Here is a 23,310-nt window from a genome sequence, read left to right as displayed (position 1 = left end):
GAGCTTGGGTCCGGATAGAATACACTACGATGGAACCGGCAATGAAAACGGACAAACGACATGGGCATTTTCCCATAGAAAGTACGCTTCCTGAATAGATCAGGAGTTGCCAACCAGCTGACCGAAACCTTGCCCCAACATAAGGCTGATGTGGCAGCATTATAAAAGATATACTGGACATGGATTCCTAGAAAAGAGCCACTACACCGTAAACTATTCCAGCCATCCAGTAAACCATGTGCTTGGAGTAGGTTTCCTAATCAGCCAAAAATTGAAATCTTCTGCTATCGACTTTCAAAACATAAGCGGACCACTATGCACTCTGCGCAGTGTCCGAGAAGAATATCTGCTACGAGACGGTAGAACCAACTCGCGACACCTACCCTAGATATGATACTAAAATCATATTTCGAGATTTTAACAGCCAAATAGCGACCAAACCAGTTTACAGACAATACGTGTGTATAAAACACCAATAGCAACGGTCAAGAGTTATCCGACTAGCAATATCGCACGGAATAGTTGTTGGAAGTACCTGGTTTGCACAGAAAACGGCCACAAACAAACATGCAGATGGGACTACTTTCAACCAAACTGAACTGAAATGTTATACGGGCAATATCTATGGTAGAAAAAGAAGACGTGGCAGACACTCCAGCAGCTTTTAAGAATATCGAATTGGTGTACCTCGACGCAAAAGCTAGGATATCTGTAGTTTCTTACCAAGGGATGCTTACATCGGATACCGGTTGTTGTGCCGTTGTTGATAGTGATGTACCTATACCTTTTATCGCTCATTTGGAGTAGAATAGCCTATAACAATAAGCTGTAATTGCCCTAAAATAGTCAACATCCTCATGTTTTATTAACATCGCATGAATTGATGGTCCATTTTCTGACTACCACTGCTAACACGTTTCTTTTCCATCTGGCACCTTATCTTTTTTGTTAATAACACCGAGATATATATATGATGGGGGTATAACGCGTGTCCGGATGGCTCAAGTGGTTAGAGCGCTGGGCTGTCGTAGCGAAAGGTCGCGGTTCGAATCTCGCTGGGGGCAGAGGAATTTGTTATCGTGACTGGATGTCGGACACCAGTCGACTCAGCTGTGAATGAGTACCTGAGTCAAATCAGGGTAATAATCTCGGGCGAGCGCAATGCTGACCACATTGCCTCCCACAGTGTACTGTGGTGTACCGTTACGGTCTTGAATGAAGTGCTCTGACACACTTCAAGGCCTTGATCCAATATGGATTGTTGCGCCAACGATTATTATTATAACGCGTCAACCACGTCTCCATATCACGATTCGCTTGAATGTGCTTCAACTCTTTCCAGGATTTCCGAGACGCCCACATTCGATCTCTCCTGTTCTACGCCAAGTGTTCTTAGGGTGGCTCACTTGTCGTCCAACTTGGCAGCAATGCAATCGTCACCACCCTTAATGTGTGTCCTATCCACAGGCACTTTCGTCTTCTAATCAAATCATCCTTGGATAACTGAAATGGGTGACGATAAAGATCTTCATTGTGTCTTGTGCCAGGTGACCTCGATGACATGTCGAAGAGGACCAATGATAGTCACTTTCTATGTGTTAGTCCCATATAACAGAGAACAGTTTCAGCTTGATGTCGTGCTGAGAAAAGAATATTTCTAGATTTTATTCACAGAAGTAAAGGCGAATGTTGCTTGAAATTAAGCTCGGTGTCACCTCTTAGATACAAAAATTAATCAACGCTTCCGACGTTCTGCCTATTATTGCAAATAGGGAGAGTGCATTGTCCCGTCAGACTGAGAAATCTGGTTTTGTTGGCGTATATCTTCAAACGAACTGTTCCTACCCATCGTTCCAAACACATTTTCCCGAGGTCCATGACCCGGTGAGAGAACAAGCAAATGTTATCAGTGTAGTCAAAGTGCCTGAGGAAAAGTGTCACCGCCCTCTACGTCCTCCACGCAAGGTAGTATCAAGGACGTCATAGATAACAACAAGAAATAAAAGTGTACTGATATGACTATTTGTTTCTCCGGGGTGCCTCCCTTATGTAGAGCACACCAGATACAGCGTCCCTGATGAACGGGATGCGTTTATGAGGTCATTGTTAGCTGCGGCAGCTCCTGTTTCCCTAACCAGCGCAATAACAAATCCCCTTTGACCGAGGCACACACTAAGTTAAACTTCCCGGGATTTCATTTGATATTGGAGTTCGAGCGTGTCACGTCCGCCATCGCTCACAGTGATCAATAGAGCCTCCAAACCCTTCCTTTCGTCGATCTGCTTCCACGATCCAGCAATCGGCCAAACCTTTCGAATGACCTGATCAACACCCGCGAGGGGCCATCTTTAATGGCTGGCCAAAGCTCATCGATATTCTCAAGCAGGTTATGCAGGATATATGCCGATTAACAAGATAGTTCTCTCACTGGGGCCGAAAATGGATCATACAAGCGGTCGATGTTGTACTTGGTGTGTCGTAACGCGTTATCCGTGGGGAAAGCGGTGGACGCTAGACGCAAACGAAGGCAACCAACCATTAAATGGTGATCCGTTTCAAGGCCGAACTCAGCGCCTCTCGTGTTACGCACATTCAGAAGACCACTCCTAAATCAACTGCTGATCGCAAAAGAGTCAATGTGACCTGTACGATGTCGGTCTTAACTAACTTGATGGCAAGCTCCATTTCTGAACAATGTACCACCAATGACGAAGCGGTAAAATTGCAGAAATTCGCGATCTTTCCACTGTTATCCATACATCATATGTCATTGGGGATAGGTAGGGGCACTCGAAAATATGACAACGTTATACGAAATGTCATTATTAATTTCCTAATAACAGTCAAGACGAAGAAATGAAGTGGAGTTCAGACGAACTTTATTAAAAATTGAATAGAACAGAATTTGCGGTGAAGGTAAAAAGTTGGGGTGAATCGTTTTCAAAGCTTGAGATCCAGCATAAAAGATATTTTCACTGCCTCTGGTTTAGCTAGCCTTTAGCCAAATTATCAGGTTTTTTCTCAGTTCCTGAGTTTTCCCAACTTATGTAACTTTTCTAGAAACCAACGTAAATATTCATGTTGCTAAGCTCGTATGCACGAAACATATCAATTTATATTGTTTGCAAATTGAATTGGTTTCAATTCCATTCACTTGGACTCGAACTCATGCTAAACTTTTCGGCTAATGGTCAACTTCCGTCAAACAATGGGCTACTTTGCCTGAGAAAACTACTGTGCTCGTACAGCTCCAGGACGTTAAGGCCACTATGGCATTTTAAGATGTTGAAAAAAGTCCATTTCGAATGCCGGAAACGATTGTATCGTCTATTCCGTACCAGTCATTCTATATTTCCGTCCTACTCGCCTTCCCATACACATCTTCGCTTGTGGTCTGGTCTCCTCGATTCGCTATCCGCTATCCGCTATGTGAACCATATTACGAGCGTTGTATAGTCTATGGCTGGAATATATTTTTAGCTGAAGTCATCAAAAAACTAAGCGATGCGTGCTTTTATCCCTAAAGTACTTTTATCCCTTGGATTGTCGACGACAACGACGACATTGACAACCATCAAAGGAACCTTTTGCCCGGTTTCGAATGTTGATTCGTCAATTTCGATTCTCTTTTCGAACATGAAATATCATCCCTTGGGGCTTTGGGGGCACATAAAATTTTCGTCTATTTCTCTTCATGCCTCTTTCTCTTCACCAGACGAGCGTGGCTTTTGAAATATGTTGGGTAAGATATGTGTTGATTCTGGAGCGAATAGGGGGCGGAAGGATCCGCAAATTGCGTATTCAAGACGAGAAAATTGAGTTCTCTAACAGCTCCAGTGGGTGAATAGGTGGGCTGCATATAGGCAATCCCTCAAAGTTATGACAATAATTTTGAACAATTCAATAAGTGACCTAACGTATTTCTGCTCACCTTGCATCTGAAGCTGATGTTGAGGTTTCTTAACAGTTTGTGCTGGTTAGAAAGTGGTGAGTTTTCCATATTGAAGTCAAGGACCTTGAAATTATAGTCTCTAGCAGGATAACGAAAGCAGTTTGTTGCAAAATACATGACGGGCACAAAATTTCGGTGGTTTTTATTAGCACAGTGACAGGAGTTAGATGCAGATTACCACCAACAATATAGCTGCGCTAGTACCTAGCATTTGGAAACACTTTATGAATACTCCAGCATAACATATCATCCTTGCTCCTACCTCTATTCAGAAAAATGCAATGAACATTTTTGAGTAATATCTTCGGCAATGAAGCTTTTCTAAGACATGAACTTTCTCACACTTCCTGCACGGATATACATACTTTACTCAAGGACACTTCATACTCCATGGTTCCATTTCGATCTACTTTGCACCCTCTCTTGAGTCGACTGGACGCAAAGGCAATAACATCGACGACTAGGAAGAGGAAAATAGGAAATATACTATAACCGTAGACCTTGTTAGGGAAATTCTTTATTGGATTTTCTCGTGACGATTGAATATTAAAATTGAGGGTGATAGGCGAAATGTTATTTATGGGAAAACTTTTATGCACATATATATGAGCATGTACATGTACGTGAACTGACATGTAGTGTGAGCAAATTACGTTACAACTTTGTAGAAAAGCCGGTTTTGAAAATCCTGGTAATGGCATAAACTGTTCACTTTTGAAGTTGAAGACGTCTTTCTATTAATCTTATTTACTTTTCAATAGGGTTCACCAATGTCGTCGTGCGATTACCCAATTTTTCCCGCTGGAGGCAGTAGATATGCAGAAAAATGGACAGCGTTCTATTTTGTTAGGATACACTCAAAGTCCTCCCTGCTTGTCGTAAGAAGCAACTAAAAGGGATAGAAATATTTGGGCTAGCAATCTGCAAAATTTTTAAATTGTTTGCTACCGAAACGCTGGCAACACTTCGAATAGAGACTGAGCCCACGCCTATGACGTATGACTATCGACTATCGCTACTCGACAACGGTAGCGAGAGTCCTCAAAATGCTCACTTTCTCCAACTTGAGCGGGAATCCCAACCATATAAACTGGACATTCTGAGCCTAAGTGAGGTTAGATAGTGAGGCACTGGTGAAGGCTCTGCCCTCTTGTCGCAATGTGCTTCTGTACTCTGAAAAGCCAGCGGCTATCGCAAGACGCGCTCTCCTGACCTGGGGTTTCTGACAGACGTTCCAGGTTAAAGAGCATCACAATCGTACAATGTTACGCTCCAACAGAGACTTCCAATATAGTGAAGAAAGATTGCACGAGCAATTAAACGCAGTTCAGGGAAGGCTTCCTAAAGATGACATTCTGAACGAGATGTGTGATCGAAATAGGAAGGTGGGATCGGACAATGCCTTATTCGGACATTGGATTGGAAAACACGGTCTGGCGCCGCAACAGTAAAGCTGGGAAGTCCAGGAATTGCTACAGCTTCCACCGTTTCGTGATTGGTGGTACATTATTCAAACACAGAGCCTGCCATAAGATCACTTGGATATAAACTGACGTGCTGACATCGGCCTCTAAAAGGATCGCCATCTGATGGTCGCATACGTCCGCTTATGTGTTGCATCCACCACTTCTTACAGGATTGAAGAGCTGCGACCTCCTAAGTTCAACATTGACCGCTTGTATGAGCCAGCTGTCGCTCGACAGTGGGCGAGCCATCTTACTGATCGAACACCAGATATACTGAATAACTCGACTGAGATTATCGACAATTGTCGAGTGCTACAAGGGCCATCGGCGACGCCCCGAAGGGGGGCCATAAGGTCTGACTAATTGGAAATAATGGAAGTGGATCAATGAACGGAAGAGGTTTAAGTCTCTACGGTCCGCAGCAATTGGTGGTGGACATGACGCGCTTGAAAACCGTTACCTAGGGAAATCCCGAGAAATTCAGCGTAATGTACGGAATGAGAATAGACAATTTGCTATTGCACTGGTCAGGGAAACATGAGATGCCGCAGATCGCAATTATGTCAGAAATAGATACCGCATCACGAAAGGGCTTGCATGTGGTCGCAAATCTTTCGATGGTGCAGTGATTGGCGTCAACGCTCGACTTCTCATTCATGATGATGAACAACTGAAGGGGTGGAAAAAACACTCTAGTATGGGTTTTAATTGTATCACATCCGGTATATTTCCTCCACTTGAGGTTGAAATGGCCAGTCACTGTTGCATACGGACTCCTCCTCAAAGCAGAAAAGAAATCATTTCAGTCATCAATACACCCAAACGATGTAAATCAAAGAACATCTCGAAAGCTTAATTGACAGAGACCAGGCTTGCTTTCGCTCTGGATCCTCCTGCAATGACCACATCAACACCCTACGAATCACTTTGAAACAGTGTATGGAGTCTAGATCCTCGCCCCCTCTGTTCTTCATCGATTTCGAAGAAGCTTTCGATAGTACGAGCAGGGAATGTATCTGGGGTGGTCTACCCAGGAGGGGCATTTTGGAGAAATAGCTGTTACCAGAACGACACATGATGACATAAAATGTCACATACTTCACGTCCGCCAGGCCTGGATCCTGTCACCGATATTATTTCTTCTTGTTATCGGTTACGTTTTTCATGCTGCCATGTCCAGAAGACGTGGAGGAACTCAATTTGATGACATTTTTCCTCCAACACCTCGACTACGCTGATGACATCTATTTGCTCTCTCTGCAGGTCATCGAAGGGGTGAATGGCGACAATATAGATGTAAGATATAAGATTTTAAATTTGAATCTAATACTTATTACCTTTGGTAACCATGATCCATTGATAAAGAACGCGCATAAATAAATATACATAAGAATCCGCAATTGCGCGAATATCTAACGACGAAGGCCATTCGATGCGTTCGTCGTCAGATATTCGTGCTATTGCAACAGTTTCAAAATCGCCAGCATTTCTCAATGAGCATCCAGAGTTCTGGATATCCGTCCGTACGTTGAATCCGGTATGATACGGTGTGAACTTGACTAGTTCAATATGCGCCCTAAGAAGTTTCCATACATATCGTTTCCTCAGCCGTGACTCCTCCTCAATAAGGTGAACATAATAGTATAAAAAACAAGGATTTGAAGAAGCTTTTTTCAAATCAGAGGAAGTAAGAATTAAGCGAATAGTGTAAGGTTTCTGACTTTGAAGGATAGAAGCTCCAGCATAACCTCCAAGAACGCAAGCCATCCAGTTTGTAACTCTTCTGTCACACTGCTCCCAGGGCTGGGACAGAGGCTGATGAGTTGCCTCTTTCATAGACAAAATGTAATCGATTATATAAAATTGAAAATATTTCTTGAAGTTTAGCAAAATATCGAAATCTAAACCAAATAGTTTATTGACTCATTTAAAGCGCAACTCCAGTGAATTTTCAAAACAGAGCAATTCGTCTAAATCATTTGGTAAAAAACGAAAACACCAAACTCGACGTTTCTAGTCCTTCCAGTACAAAATCCAAATCACCCAGCATACAAAGCTTGTTTAGAGAAGATCGCAGACTTCAAACATCAGAGCGATTTGCTTAAAACTGAAACTACAAGAAATTGGGAAACAAAAACGATTGCCTTAGTCAGAAATTGCTTTATATGATAAAAGGCATTCTGTTTATTTAGGCCACCACCTTGCTTATTGCTAGTTGTTGAGCAAACCCACGAAATCTCCTTGCGATTACTACCAGGTCAACTACCAACCGAACAATCCCATCCCCACCACCACAGGGCAAATCTAGTAGAGATGGAGAATTTCAATTTCTCAGCAAATTGTTCAGAAAATTGTTAGTCAGAATCAAAGGCTAAACATTCATAACATCCCTTTACCGCCGCCGTGAAAATTACAATGATTATCAGAACAAAATATCTATTCTATAAGCCACTTTTGCCACTTAAATTTACATGGGCAATATATTAACCTAATTCTTCTAAAACTGGCATACAACTCCGTGTTTGTCTACCTCAGAAGCTGCTCACAGAGAGAACTAGATAAAATGCGACGAATTTTTACGAACGACATAACACCTCCCCAACATTTCAACCCCCGCTCAACCGTCCTTCCTCGAATCGGAATTTACCCACTAGCTATCCCACTATATCCGAGCGTTCGGATGTACAATATTTCGCTTTGGCCAGAAACAAGCATTAGAAGGGGATTTAATTTTATCCAACATGATCAACAAGCCGTTACTGACCACTTTTGAAATATTGGCAAATGTCTATATTAACGTTGAAAATGTTTGAATTAGTTTTAGGATTTTGGGAAGAAGTTAAAAGTTGTGATGGAGGTGTAGAAGAGGGGAGTTAAATAGGAGAAACGGGGATCTGCTGTATACAAGGAAATGAATCTCTCAACAACTCATCGCAGGGCCAAGAGAACAAAATTATGCAGGTTCTGAGAAATTAAGAGTAATTATTTTCTTTGAAGGTAGTCGGTAGTCATATGAACCTGATAACCAGAGACCTTCTTTCTTATAGTGCAACTGCTAGAAATCAAGCTAGCGATGATATCTGGCGAAAACCCGTCCTACTTCGTGATCCTATGAGAAAGCTTGTAAAATTGTAATTACCCCTCTCGGAAGCAAGCCTGTCTCTTCAAATTCTGTCCCGCCAACAGAAACAGAAGAGAAGAATACGAAGGCAGATAGAAACCGTACCTTTGCTGCTTCCGTTGCGGACCACGCCTCAACAACCACCCCACCAACCTTTAGAACTTAGTCGCTGATTGTCAGAGGCTTTGACAGAGAAACAGACCCTAGGGATATCCTATTAAATCCTACCATAGAGGAATATAAATTAAAATTGCATTTGGCCTCCGATTTTATAATAAAGAGCGGCTAGGAATTCTCAGATGAAGTCGCAATCGAGGTTGTGCAACGTTACTTTCAAGCTCTCTCAGGAACAAAACGAGGTTTCTAGAGTGCAATATATCCCGCACCAGGAGATTACTCTTAACAAAAGCACGCAATTACGCTAAGTGTACACAAGCCATCTTCGAGAGAGAGGGCTATTACAATTTATACCAAACGAGACATTCTGCTAGCTATCGCGGATGTCCAGCATATAGGGGCATAGTTGTCAGAAGCGAAGACGGCCAAATAAAAGAAAATTAAGCGAAATAACACGAGCTGTCATGTAGTTTGTTGGTTGATTCTCTGAAAATAAACTTCTACCGCATTTCACCTAAATAGCAGAAATCATGCCTGTTTTACCGAATATTAGCACGTCCGGAATGACTTTAACACGGACACTTTCTGTTAGGATCGTAAGACTATAGTTATCAGAAAAACATGATCGAAAATCTGCTTGTTTGTGTAGTTGAAACCACGGATAGTTTCCATTTATATCAAATTTAAATTCATAACTAAAAAAACTGGACCATCACTTGAAAGTCTTGATCTCCAGTTTAAATTCAAACACCTTATTTCAGAGATGATCACATCTCAAGGCATTCCTCCTGGGGCGAGACGGTAATTAGTCAAAATAAGAAAACCCTACTCTAATGAACCCTAAATGCCAACCGACCTCGAAATGCTCTTACCGGATTCATCAGCGAAATACGCAAATCAATCCATCATTGGATACTTCCCCCTATCTGGTGAAACTAGACAAAGCTTTCAAGTGAAATTATGGAATACATTATGGAAGACTTCGCAGTTGAATTTAAGTTGTCCAACGATTAACGACTACAGTAAAATTGGCCGCCCACACTAAATGGGTAAATCATCATCATCAACGGCGTAACAACCGGTATCCGGTCTAGGCGTGCCTTAATAAGGAACTCCAGACACCCTGGTTTTACGCCGAGGTCCACCAATTTGATATCCCTAAAAGCTCTCTGGCGTCCTGACCTACGTCATCGCTCCATCTCAGGCAAGTTCTGCCTCGTCCTCTTTTTCTCACAAAGATATTGCCTTTATAGACTTTCCGGGCTGGATCATCCTCGTTCAAACAGATTAAATGACCCCCCCCCCCTTCAACCTGTTGAGCGGGACTTTATCCACAACCAGACGGTCGTGTTATCACTCATAGATTTCGTCGTTATGTAGGCTACGGAATCGTTCATCCTCATGTAGGCTGATTGGTAGATTCTTCTGAGGATTCTTATCTCCAACGCGGCCAAGAGTTATAAATTTTTTTTTTACTAAAAACCCACGGCTCCGAGGAATACATAAGGACCGGCAAGATCATAGTCTCGTACAGTAAGAGCTTTGGGGAGCTGTTTTGAGCGAAACAGTTTTTGTAAGCTGAAATAGGCTCTGTTGGTTGCCAACAACCGTGTGTGGATTTCGTCGTCTTAGCTGTTATCGGTTGTGATTTTCAACCCTAGATAGGAGAAATTTTCAACGGTCTCAAAGTTGCGGTCTCCTATCCCTATTGTTTTCATTTGACCAATACGACTCGATGTTGTTCGTTCTTTCTATTTTGGCGCTGACGTTGCCACCATATACTTCGTCTTGCCTTCATAAATGTGCAGCCCGAGATCTCGCGCTACCTGCTCGATCTGGATGAAGGTCGACTGTACATCTCGGATTGTTCTTCATCAATATCATCAGCGTAGGCCAGTAATGGGGTGGACTTGAAGAGGATGGTGCCTCCCGCATTAACATCAGCGTCGCGAATAACTTTCTCCAGGGCCAGGTTAAAGGGAACGCATGATAGGGCATCCCCTTGTCTTAGACCGTTGTTGATGTTGAATGGTCTCGAGAGTGATCCTGCTGCTGCTCCAAACCTTCATATTATTTTTATGGCCAATATCCAAGTACTGACACCAATACCGTCTTGATCCAATTTGTCAATGAAAAGCCACCTATATCGACCCCTTCAAGGTTGTTCAAACGATCCAGACATATTTGGTAATTCTCTGCAACTACAGTTAGGATAACAGAATTATCCAGGTGGAAACACAAGATCGTAACCTTCGGAGAAAATCCAAATACTTTCCTTCTAGGTCCATCTATAATGTAGCTACCAGTATAAGTTCGAAGTCGGGCGCACCTGAGTGGGCATTTCAATATCACAACAACCAATGCAGTCTAGGTCTGCCTTAATAGGAACAACGCGACAATTGAAATAAATTAAGGAAATTAAATGAAGGTATTGAACAAACCACAGAAGTATCCAACCTAGACAAGGCTCTTGCCAAAGACAGAGCAGCTTCCTCCCTCTGCCTGAAAAGGTCAGATAGGCTATTAGTGAGAATAAGAAAAACAGGGTACACTTACTTCTCAATACTTATGCCAGGAGGAGGATCTCACTATGGAGATCACTTACGTTCTATCTCACATGCCAATAACAAACAAAAGAAGAAAAGAGGCAAACTGGGGAATATAAAAAAAGCTATGCTCGGAAGCTAGAGGCAAGATGGACAGTGGAGGCTTTTAAACCACTGAAATCACTTGAAGTGGGTGCTGTCTCACCAACGCTACTCCAAGGGGACCTAGAAATCATTCTTAGCTCCCCAGAGCGTAGCAAGAGACTGTTTCACCTAAGGCAAGTGCGTGAAACTGAGCAGAAATGGTCTTTATTCTGAAAGCGGTCAAAAAGAAACCTTTTCACCCAAAATCTTTCGTAGCAATTTACTTCATATTTTTTGTACTGAAACCAGCGGCGAATTAAAGTTTTAGCGTCATGACAATATGGTTACCAAACACCTTGGGCATAATGTGCTCCTAATACGCATATTTTTTACAAGTCATTTTAAAAAGGAAAGGCCAGTACTCTCCTTTGATTTTCCAGTTGCTAAGAAAGAACTATTTGGAAGAAATTGTCTTTGGAATAGCAAAACTCCGAATATCTGATATGAACTGAGAGCCACATAAAGCAAACTACCCACTCACTGAAGGGAAGGGGTGAAAATTCCAGTCAATTTAATCTGAAAATTGAACTAAGAATTTTCTTTATCTTCGCAGACTGTCCACTTTATGAGAACCCGGAAAAAAACAAAACCGTAAAAGTCTTCTTTACTACAACTATTCCATCAAGTTCAGTGAAAAGGAATCCATACAAGTCCTGCCCCACATTTTTTTTAGATGAAGTAGAGGATAGTATAATCCACTTAGATTGAATCGCATATACAAACATACACATGAATTTGGTCGAAGTCTGGTATGGAAAAGAACGAAGCAAACCATATGTACAGCGCCCTCAACCGAATTTCGTCTAAAGCTGTAATAAAACAAAATGAAAATGCAAAAACGGACGAAAAACAAGGAACTTTCATCACACACACACATGATCCAAATAATAAAAATAAAAATGTTGTAGTTTTATGGGAAAAAATTAATGGGTGTACACGCATAAACGACGGGAAATGACTTCGATATTAGTTCGCCATTCTGCCATCCTTAATACGAAATGGCTACTGTATGACGGAAAACTGGAAAGAATAGGGAAGGCGCTATTTTAGCATTAAGTTTTTGTCTTATTGGTAGTTTTTAAGTACCATGGGTACCACCAGCACATGTTTATTATAACCATATCTGCGAATAGGCAGATAATAAAAGTGTCTCCCACTTTTATTTCTTTGACCTCGGAGAATAAATCCTAACTGTTAAAGGATTTTCTAAGCAGTCTAGTGGTACTAAATGTATGGGGTAATGGGGGTGCGTTTTCCTTATGTATATTAACAAACAAATGTGTCCTTAAGTGTTTACAAAAACGTTTTTGATACAGTTCAACATAAAATATGGTGAAAATATTTATAGATGTAATATATGCAGTATTGCTGCGTTCTTTGATTATGTACAGATGACTTATAAATTAGAAATCAATGGAATTTGACTGAGGGAGCAAATCTATTTTCACAAAGGCTAAAGTAAGGTGGGGTTCTTGTCGCAAATTCTTAACATTCCTTCCACATTTTCAACTGCTCATCATCGTGACTAATGAGCTTACTGATAAGAGTGCCATCGAAACGCTTACAACCACCTACAAACTCTTTGATGATGCAGTAGCAAAACCTTTGTTATTGCGGCTAGTTCTGCTTCACATTGTCATGACGTACTCTATGCTCTACCTCTCGTACTTCTCCACCGTAACGAAACTATTGTGGGTAGAGTTTCCGTGTTGCCTACTCAAAACGGAGTCTACCTGACATGAACTCAGCCACTACCTTTTCTTGTCATCGGTTATGTTCTCCATGTTGTCTTACTAGACGATACCATTTACATAGTATACTCGTCTCAAGCCCGATAAAGGTGCAGGGTCTGAGGCAACGTCATTTGCACTATCCCCAGTGAAGTAGAAATAAAATGTTGTGGTCAAAGAAAGAGATAAAAAGTAAACTTGAAGTTACTCCACTATGCTAAATTCTAGCCCAACTTCCTTGGTGACAGGTTCTGCGACAGGCCGACCAAGAAAGCGCATTAACGTCGTTAAAAGTTAAAATGATCGTGTGGAAAAATCCAAAGCCTTGGAGTAATGCTAGGGCGTTCATTTCAGTCGACGCGGCAAGAGAGATGGGGCGAGGGGGCTATCAACTTCTCTACCACCTTTGCACCTCTGAGGGTTTCCGCGATATCACTAAAAGTCGAATAATTTGATGACTGGCTGTGGAAGCTCACCATTATATTAGCCGACCGAACGATTCACTTCCTCACCACATACGCACCAAAAACAGGCCGATCCGAAGCCGAGAAAGATGTCTTCTGGCAACTTCTCGATACAAAGACCTGCAACATACCTGCTGACCACTATATCACCATTGCGGCCAACCTTAATTTTTATGTGGATGAGAAGGTAGACGGCCATAGGTGAAACGGGGGAAAAACGTTTGCTGCACGCAATGTGAACATTCACGTCCTTTTACTTGTTAATACATGGTTAATTGTGGAACACAGTTGAACAGTCAGACGCAAATCGACATATACTTGGTAGCCATTTACTTCTCAGTAGGTTATAGTGCACCAACCACACCTACGGGCATCGTTCGCGGTTACCTGAAATGAGCTCCAGCTCCCCCATGATTTCCTGAGTCCCTACACTCCTTCCCTACTGTTCTGCGTCAAGTGCCCTTGGAGCGGCCCACTCGTCGGCCATATTGGGGGAGCATATTCCACTGCATGGCGTAGCCTGCAATGTAATTGCCGCATCTGTAGATATTGAGAGGATGGTAATTCGTCAGAGCCTTGGTTTTGTTGATATTTACTTTCAGTCCAACTCTCCTCTCTTTCCAAATCCAGAGCCATGTGGGCAAAGTCAATGACCCGGTAAGAGGGCAAACAGATGTCATCAGCGTAGTCAAGCAAAGGTAATATGCCATCGTCATTGAATTCCTGCCCGTTCTCTGAACAAAGCAGTGTGAAGAACACCCCCGACAACAAGAAGAAATAATATTGGTGACACCCTTGTAGGACTCCGCTTTCGACCTCAAAATCCTTTAAGATTTACCCCGAGTCAACGCCGGATATTTTGTGCCCTCATACGTCGGTACGATAATAGAGAGCACGCCAGATACACTCCCTGTTCACATTATCGAAAGCTTTCCTAAAATCGACAAAGGACAGGTGAAGCGAAGATATACACTCTGCTCTAGGATGATCTATAGGGTGTTGATGTGGTCAATGCAAGAGGATCCAAAGCGGAAACCAGCCTTCTCTCTGTTGATCCAACTTTCGGGATGTTTTTTAATGTACCCCAAGAGTGTTTTATGGTAAAAGTAGTTTTCCCAATACAGGGAGCATGCAGTTGCCTCAAACGAATAACACAAGTTTGACTTGGTCCTCTACTCTCCTATGTTTCTTTCAATATCTACAATGGGACCAGTTTGAAAAAGTACTAATTGAGCCCTTTCATCTATAAGCCACAAAAAAAATATTTTCCGAAAAAAAGCACCCCTCCTTCACAAGTATGGAGAGCCACCCTTCAACTGAACAAAAAATAGCACCACTTGCTAGATGTATCAGGACCTAGACCACATGTTATCACTAAATTTCGTGGTGATAGCGTCAGCCGTTTCGGAGTAAATCGGGGATGATCAATAGACATATAGATAGACAGGCATTGTGAACAAACACTTGTACACATTTGGGCACATGGGAAACTTCATATGCAAGTTGGGTAGATGGCACACAAGATATGAAACCAATATAGATGACGAAAGGAGAGTAAAACGTACGGTGCAGGGACTCGGAACACCAATATTGACGGAGTGAACAAGTAGCCTCCCGATCGACGATATTCTTCGACTACAATGCCTCCGTGGTGGATTACTTGGTTCAACAATTCTGCGATCTCACTCGAAGTCAATGACGGTGAAAGAAGGAAATCAAGAAAGGTTCCTGAATTCATAAAGGGCAAACGCAGTGTACATCTGTTCATCACAAACATGGTCAGAGGCATAACAGTGCCAAGGACGAAAAAAAGCCTCGAAGAAAACAAACGTCACTCAGACAACACGCACGGTAAACTTGAAAAGAGTAGTAATGAGAGAACGAATGATTCTTTTGCATCATCGCGAAAAGCAAACGGGCCTCTCACCGGATATGTTGATGGCGAACAACAAAAACCAATATTGGAAAACAGCGGCATCAGCTTCATGGACATAAGGGAGGTAAGCCCCAAAAATAAACCGGGGAAACATGGACTAAGTTTAATGGAAAGAAAAGTGCAACGTGCAAAAGGAGATTACCGTTGACATCCCCAGGAAGGTCAACCCCGATCCGAAACTGATACACTTTGAAGAAAGGGTCAACCGAATCAGACGTTCCCAGGAGATTTGATACTGCTCCTCGACAAGATAGAGAAGTCCTTAGGGAAAGAGGCACAAGTACGTGCCAAAAGCAGGAGATTGTGGAACAATGTTAAGAAAATAAGGGAGTCACAAAAAAAGAAAATATCCACGAAACCCTAGCAAAATAGTTTGGACTATTCAGTTTGCAAGGGTCCGCAATCAGAGGACCCAGGAAGACATATAAAAGCACGCAAATGGCAACTATAACCTTACCAGCTGAAAGAGCATTCAAAATGTTTGCAACTGGTAAAGCAAAATTAGGTTGTATCGCTGCCAGATATAAAAATTAGGTTGCATCGCTGCTTTGGTTGCCGGAAATTCAACCATATAGTGACAAAGTATGCGAGTATCGGTGACAGGCTGAAAAGGTGTAGAGAAGGAAATGCGGGAAATGTGTGGGAGAAGGTCATATATTCAGTGAGTACAAGGCCGACAATGAATGCAAGTTTCGACTATGGCCACGTAACATGTGCTATTGCTATTTTCCACCAAGCGCGACGGTAGCAGAATTGGACGAAATGCTAGATATAGGCTAGTCTCGGATACAAACAGTGGAAACCCCAACATCATAGTGGGTGATTTCAATGCGTGGGCTATGGACAATGAAGTTGAACTACTAACACCAGAGGCCGTATTTTGCTCCAGGCTTGCGTTAAGTTAGACGTGATGCTTGCAAATATAGCGGATACATTTCGCTTTTTAAAGGACAAGCTTGAGCTCAATATGGCATTTCTCCTCCAGATCGCCATGCGGAGCTGGAAACCAGGACCAGTCCGTGAAAAAGTTTGAGGAGGATTTATTCATAGAGATGATATTGAACGGCGACAAAAAGGAGCGGCAAATGATTAGACGCATAATGGGAGCATGACACGCTGCCAAGCCGAGGACGCGAAGACTCGTAAATAGGCTGTCTAACTATTGGTGAAATGAAGAAATCGCGGAGTTGCGGTCCGTTTTCGAGCAAGAAAGACCTGCCGATGATCTAGAGGAAGACTAGACTTCAACGACACACGGAAAGTATCCGCAAACATTCAAGGTAGGCTCAAGCAGCCTACACGGACCAGCAGGTAAGACTGCTTCAAGGCAAACCAAAACCCCTGGCGGACAGCATACAGGATTATTATGAGGAAGATGAGGGGACGAACACAACAACTGACCTGCCCACATCTTCTACCTGATATAGTTATGGCGGTCTTCTTCCGGATAAAAGGGAGTGAAAAAAATATAAGCAAGGTTTGGACGTCTAAACCATACCTGCGGTAACAGAGGCGAAACTTGCAAAGATTTGCTGGAGAATCGGTAATAATAAAGCTCCCCCCCCCCCCCCGCCTATTGCAGCGACAATTTGGTTTTCGTCAGGCGCGTTCAACTATCGACGCCGTAGACATGGTTTTGAAGCTATTAAATGCTGCGCCACAAACATGCGTTCAACAGATCTAGCTGGGTGTGGATAGAAAGCTCATTGACCAAATCAGGTGTCCCTAGTTATTTAACGGAGTCGAGGAGCTCAACTTACCTCTAGGAAAGGACACTTTGGCCCTCTACTGTGGAACGTGATATGCAATGCAATCCTTGCGGTCCCCGTGATAAAGGAGACCGTAACAATCGGTTTCGCAGATGTTCTAGCTGTGGTTGTCACCAGGAAACAATCCAAAGACGCTGAAGTTTACGCTAATGAAACCATTAGCGCCATAAAAACGTGGCTGGACATGGTTCAGTTTGACCTCATAGAACAAAAGGAAGAGGCGATCCTTATTACCAACCGTTGGAAAAGGAACACGATTAGTATTCTGTTGATGACCATATAATCACTTCAAGGCCGGTTATTAAATATGATTATGTAATAACTAACGCGAAGGTCCATTCCAAGGAATAGTAGGCCTGTGAGAAAGCCACAAATACCAGCGTACCCTTTAGTGGAGATGTGCATCACCCCGAAGGACCATGACACAGTTTTACACAGCGAAATTAACTTCCATCTGACCCAATTCCTGTCAGGGCATGGTGGTTACAGGGTGTATTTCGAGCGATTTCGGCTGGGTGATTCTCCCTTTTGCGTTGGATGTGGTTGCACGCCTGAGGACCCAAAGCATGTCATGTTCTTTTGTTCGCAATTTTGTTCAGAGAAGGGGAGCCAGGAAGACTCTCTAAAAATCAACATAATCCCGCAGAACATGGTTGGGAAAATGCTGATGTCCACGGCAAACCGATACACGATGAACTCCGCAATCAAAAGGATTGAGGCGGAACTTGTGTTTCACACAAAACCTTGGAAACAATTGAAAATGCAAGATTCAATTTTCGCATGATCGCACCTACTTTGCAATAAAATGCATCAGTCTATCTCCATTTCGATCAGTTCGATTAGTAAATCGTGAAACTAAATTTTGATGCAATCGAACGATAGGACTATATTTTCTGACTTTGTCTTTCCAGAGAAAATTGAGATAAATTTAAAGCCTATAAGAATGATTATTTCATCGTCATCATCATCAAAGGCGCAACTACCGGTATCCGGTCTAGGCCTGCCTTAATAAGAACTCCAGACATCCCAGTTTTGCGCCGAGGTCCACCAATTCGATATCGCTAAAAGCTCTCTGGCGTCCTGGCCTACGCCATCGCTCCATCTTAGGGAGAGTCCGCCTCGTCTTGCCCTTTAGACTTTCCGGGCTGGATCATCCTCATCCATACGGATTAAGTGACCCGACCACCGTAACCTATTGAGCCGGATTTTATCCACAACCTGACGGTCGTAGTATCTCTCATAAATTTCGTCGTAATGTAGACTACAGAATCGTCCATCCCCATGCAAGAAGCAAAAATTATTCGGAGGATTCTTCTCTCGAACGCGGCCAAGAGTTCGCAATTCTTCTTGTTAAGAACCCAGGTCTCCGAGGAATACATGAGGACTGGCAAGATCACAATCTCGTACAGTAAGAGCTTTGACCCTATGGTGAGACGTTTGGAGCGGAACAGTTTTTATAAGCTGAAATAGGCTCTGTTGGCTGACAATAACCATGCGCGGATTTCATCATGAATTTATGAGGATGAATTGAACCTAAATCATTTTTCTTGAAGAAAATAGCTAATATGAAGCTTGTAGATCGTTCTTCCCCTCAGAGATGACCAATTCAATCTGAAAACATTGGTAGCTCCGACCTTAAATGCATTGTATTTCATTCTCAAATGACTGGATTTATTTATAATGACTAACCCAGTAGTGCAAGGTACCGATCTTGAAATCATTCTAGTAGTGTATTAAGCAAGCAGAGAGCAACGTTTCATAGGAGTCTTTTTCTACGACTTCATTCGCATTATTGGATTATAGAAGCCATAGCGCTCCTTCTATTTAAACTGACACCAGGTACAAAGATTTCGTAGAAAAGATACAGATAAACGAAAGTACAGAGGTGCTAAGACAAACTGGAAGGTATACTCATTAAAAGATTAGATTGGTTGTAATCTTGTGCACGAAAGATTACAACTCAGATAGAAGGAATTTCTAACACCTGAATCATACTAAACTGGTATTCCCCAAAGACTCTCAGCGATCTACTAATTTTCCAACGTTATCAAACTCTCTTCTAAAATAACTGAGAAAACTCGTTCCAATTTTACACAATTTGATTCAAGTTAGAGCTCTTAACGAAAATTGATTATCTTTTCATTTGTCTTCTCGGGAATATCCTGCGCATACAAACCAAGAGTCCCGGACTTATGAATGAACTCCAGGGGAAGGAAAAACTACCCCCCACGTAAGAATCCAGTGCGTTTACTCTAAACTCCACTTAATATTCTATCAAGTCAACTGTTTCATTCTTTGTTATAAGTACGCGGATCCATTTGCATGGAAAGTCTAAAAGAAAAGAGTTTCCTTCTCTGGCCTAGAAAAAACTTTGCTCTTCCGAAAAATTGATATTTGAAGAATTTAGATTGAAATAAATTTATCATAGCCTTCCCCCCCCCTCCTTTTCTCAGGAGAAATTTTCACATGTACACAACACAATCGCCGAAATCACTCAACCACTACGACCATGTTAAGATGACGACGAGATGGAAAACCGCGTCTACTACGAATTTCCACGTAACATCGTAGATACTTTCGTAGTGGAAACGTAACATTTTCTTGGAGATATATTTAATGAATTTGTAAGGCAAATAGAAGATGATAAGCGGGGGGTTGAGTAATTGTTGAAGGGGATGTGATTCGGAGAATTGCTCCCGGGCGAAGATATGTTGGGAAGTATTTCACGTTTGTGGATATCTCGGGAAGTATTTGTATCTAGGTACAATCAAAATGATGGTTAAGCTATCGGATCTACCTACCTCTCTTGTTCTCAACACTTCCTTCTTTGTATCTAATTATCCGAGCAGTGTGAAGTGGTTTATTAAACCTCTCAAATTTTTATAGCTGCAACAAGAAAATGCCAGATGACAGAAGGGTTTACTGAAAAGCGCTGACCCGTCGAACTCCAGGAGAACTGAAGATGAACCCGTTTACTTGCTATAAGGTGCGAACCCAATTTCCTGAAGAACCTATTCTCAATACGTTACACAAAAACACCACTTAAACTCCCCGAAGCATTACAGACGGCAGTTAGGCAGGCATACGGTTATATCCTTCGCGTAGAATCAATGAACTTTTTCCTGGGATGAAGAAAACATCACACTTTGCACCTTTTGCACGACCGAAACCACAACTCAAAGGAGCAAACCGTTTCGTCGGAACGGAAGGACGAATGAAACTCAACTGAAAGTGCCTACACGGAAAAACGGGAAACCCGATGCGTAAAAGATTTTTTCCTTCTTTTTTAACGGGACAAGAACTCACGATTACTTAAAGTGCCGTGTGTAGTACGAACAATACGAAAATGGAAAGTGGATCTTTACAAAGAAGAACTTGATGAAGGTCTAACTGAGGAAGAGCCGACGAAATGCAAACCCTAGCCAACTAGCTAGCTCCAGTTGTTGTCTCGCAAGTTCTACAACTTCACCGAGAAACTCCACCGAAAACCAAAATCGTCACCGAATGAGTACTCACTCATTCGCTCGCTACACGCTAGACATAGTAGTATATATTGTAGTACTGGGAAAATGTCGTCCTTCAAAACACCCTACAATAGAGCCAACCTCTCGTCCCGTTTGCCTTTGATCGGCTTCCAGCCCCGGCGTGGCCGCACTGTGATTCCCGAACCGTGTGACTATTATCTACATTTCCTTCTCTCCGCTGCTGAAAATATTTATATAAATGGCTACGAGCCAAGCTAGTAAAACGCTAGTAGTAGAACGTGTAGTATGTAGTAAGTCGGAAAATGTTGTTATTTCGGGGGTTGTTGGGCGGAGGGATGTAGTTTTTACACGAGGCTGGAGGAATGGAACAGCGGAAGAGGGGCTGAAATTTCTCCCCATCAGTGTGTCAAGTGAAGGATGGGACACTGGCATGTCGTGGAAACTTCGTACCCAAGGATTTGTACTTAAAATCGAAAGTAAATTGTACTTGATAAGAGTTTTTCTTCAATTTTCAGGAAGTCATAAGTCATAATTTGTCTGTGTATTACCTCGAAACTGACAATGTAGCGAACTTATTGCAAAATGACTATTCCAATTTCTCTACAGAATATTCACTAACTCTGTAAATCCCTCTGCAAACTTTATAACAAATTTTTCCAGGAAAATTTCGAAATACTAAACATCGAAATTCCATTGCTCATATTGTACCAAAGCCAGTATCCTTCTAAAGCGCATGACACAATTAATCTGATTGACCGTAAGCGGTGTAGAGGGAAACGAAGGACCACATGTTTTCCAAAGGGTGTGCGGAATTCAAAAATTTACTGGCACCAATCTACCGCTTCTCAAGCCTTGCGCGAACCCAAGGGCATATGAGAGGAATAACTTGCCGTCAGGTTGGGTGAACTCCCCAGTAACACCATCGCAGTAAAAACGGAAGACAAGCGCAACATTTGCTGGAAAGGTGGCGAGGGTGCAACACCCCGACAAAACCTGTGAATGAACGACGTAGAGTTTTGCCCCGTCACCCTTCCTTCTTCTTTCCACGTCACGACAAGTTGTAAAAGAATACTCGCACAGGGAGTTTCATGAGTTCCGTGTGTAGGCGTTCGCGCGCATGACCATTTTCGCGAAGGATCAACCATGAGTGTTTCCAGTCCTATACCATACAGCATACGAGAAGGAAATACGACAATGGCATAGTACTCCAGGAGAGTAGAGTACTCTACTCGTGTCTCGAATGGATGGTCATAAAATAACGTACGTACACACCGACCAACGTCACCAAGATGATCCGCGTTGGAGATGGCCAGGCTGAGGACGAGAGAGTACGAAAAGCATAGAAACACAAAGAGGAATAACAATTTTTGGGGGGCTGGGTGCAGTTTATCAATTTCCCCGGAATATATCGAACTTTTCCCATAGCTACGACAACACAAGTAGCACCATCTGGAACCTGGTCCTGGATTTAGAGGACATCCTGATGGCGATGCCGTCAACGGTTGTGTTTTGTTTTTGTTATCGTAGTTGCTGCGTTCCATGCAACGGCGTGTGTGGCATTGTTGTTATTTTTAGAGCTTCTTGCAGGCAATACTATTCATCCTGGTACGAATATTGCCCATATACATTCCTTCAACTTGTATAGTCGGTTGTTAAGCGCACTGTTGGACACTGTATGGAGAAGATATTAAGAAAAATGAAGGATAAATTATTGTAGTGGGACTATTTTACTTTCCTAAATAAAAGTGCTGATTAACTACGAAATTATTTAATAGACTTTCAAAGAAAGAAGATGTCATTAGAGGCTTTCAACAAACGTACAATAAATAGATGATGTCTACGTACTAGACTCAATATTTCTGAACCTTGGTTGAAAGGGAAAATCGATCTGCGGTTCTACGCCATAGAGTTTTCGGTTGTTAGTTTTAATCAATGTAAATTTGGGGTTCGAAACGGAAAATTCCATTATTACCCATCTAAAGTTTTAGCATAATAGCCAAGGCTCTCCAAACCAAGGAGAGCGAATATCTACAATCATCGAGCAAAAAGAAAGTATCACAGTTTTTTTCTCTTAGCATCGAGGCCCTCAAATCGCCATCTGGCGTATCAGGACATCATTGCTTCGGTCATACTTTTTTCGTTTCCCATCGAATTTGATGCTCAATGTAGATCAAATGTCCACACCGTCAAAGACGCCTTTTTCGCTATTTTTCCTGGATCGATCAACCAAATATCGCCCGCAAATGTCCTATTTTCGGGTGACTCTGGATCCAGAAATGGCAATGTAGAGATGCTTCTCGCGATGTTTATTAATAATTCCGCAATTTTTCACAAACCCGACCTGATGCGGTTGTCATGAACCTGTTCAAAAAATCATCATGGTGCCGGATGTGACGCTAGTTTCAACATTCTGCTGAACAGCCTTTCTTTCTCCATATTAGAACGGTTGAGCTTCCTTCCCAGTCCGATGTATTCTAATCTCCTTAATAACGCGATTGATTGGGCTACAGTGTTGTCCAAGAGCTATTCGCTTTCATCAGGTCATGTTGCTTTGGTCCATTTATTTATTTGATTTTTTCC

General features: G+C 42.3%; 1 protein-coding gene across 2 annotated transcripts in view; it reads right to left on the bottom strand.

Annotated features, from left to right (window-relative positions):
• LOC119649262 (NEDD8-specific protease 1) overlaps positions 1–23,310 on the bottom strand; it is a 326,154-nt gene that overhangs the window by 156,194 nt on the left and 146,650 nt on the right. The window contains exon 1 of one of the 2 annotated variants that reach the window (XM_038051372.1): positions 20,047–20,880. The exons of the other annotated variant lie outside the window; for it this stretch is intronic. The gene's annotated coding sequence lies outside the window, so the exon portion shown is untranslated. Of the gene's footprint in view, positions 1–20,046; positions 20,881–23,310 lie in introns of those variants that run through there. 2 annotated transcript variants of the gene reach the window in all.

This window comes from Hermetia illucens, chromosome 1, assembly GCF_905115235.1.
Source record: "Hermetia illucens chromosome 1, iHerIll2.2.curated.20191125, whole genome shotgun sequence".
Lineage (NCBI taxonomy): Eukaryota > Metazoa > Arthropoda > Insecta > Diptera > Stratiomyidae > Hermetia > Hermetia illucens.
The sequence above is the reverse complement of the archived record's forward strand: the minus strand, read 5'-3'. Positions and strand labels throughout refer to the sequence as shown.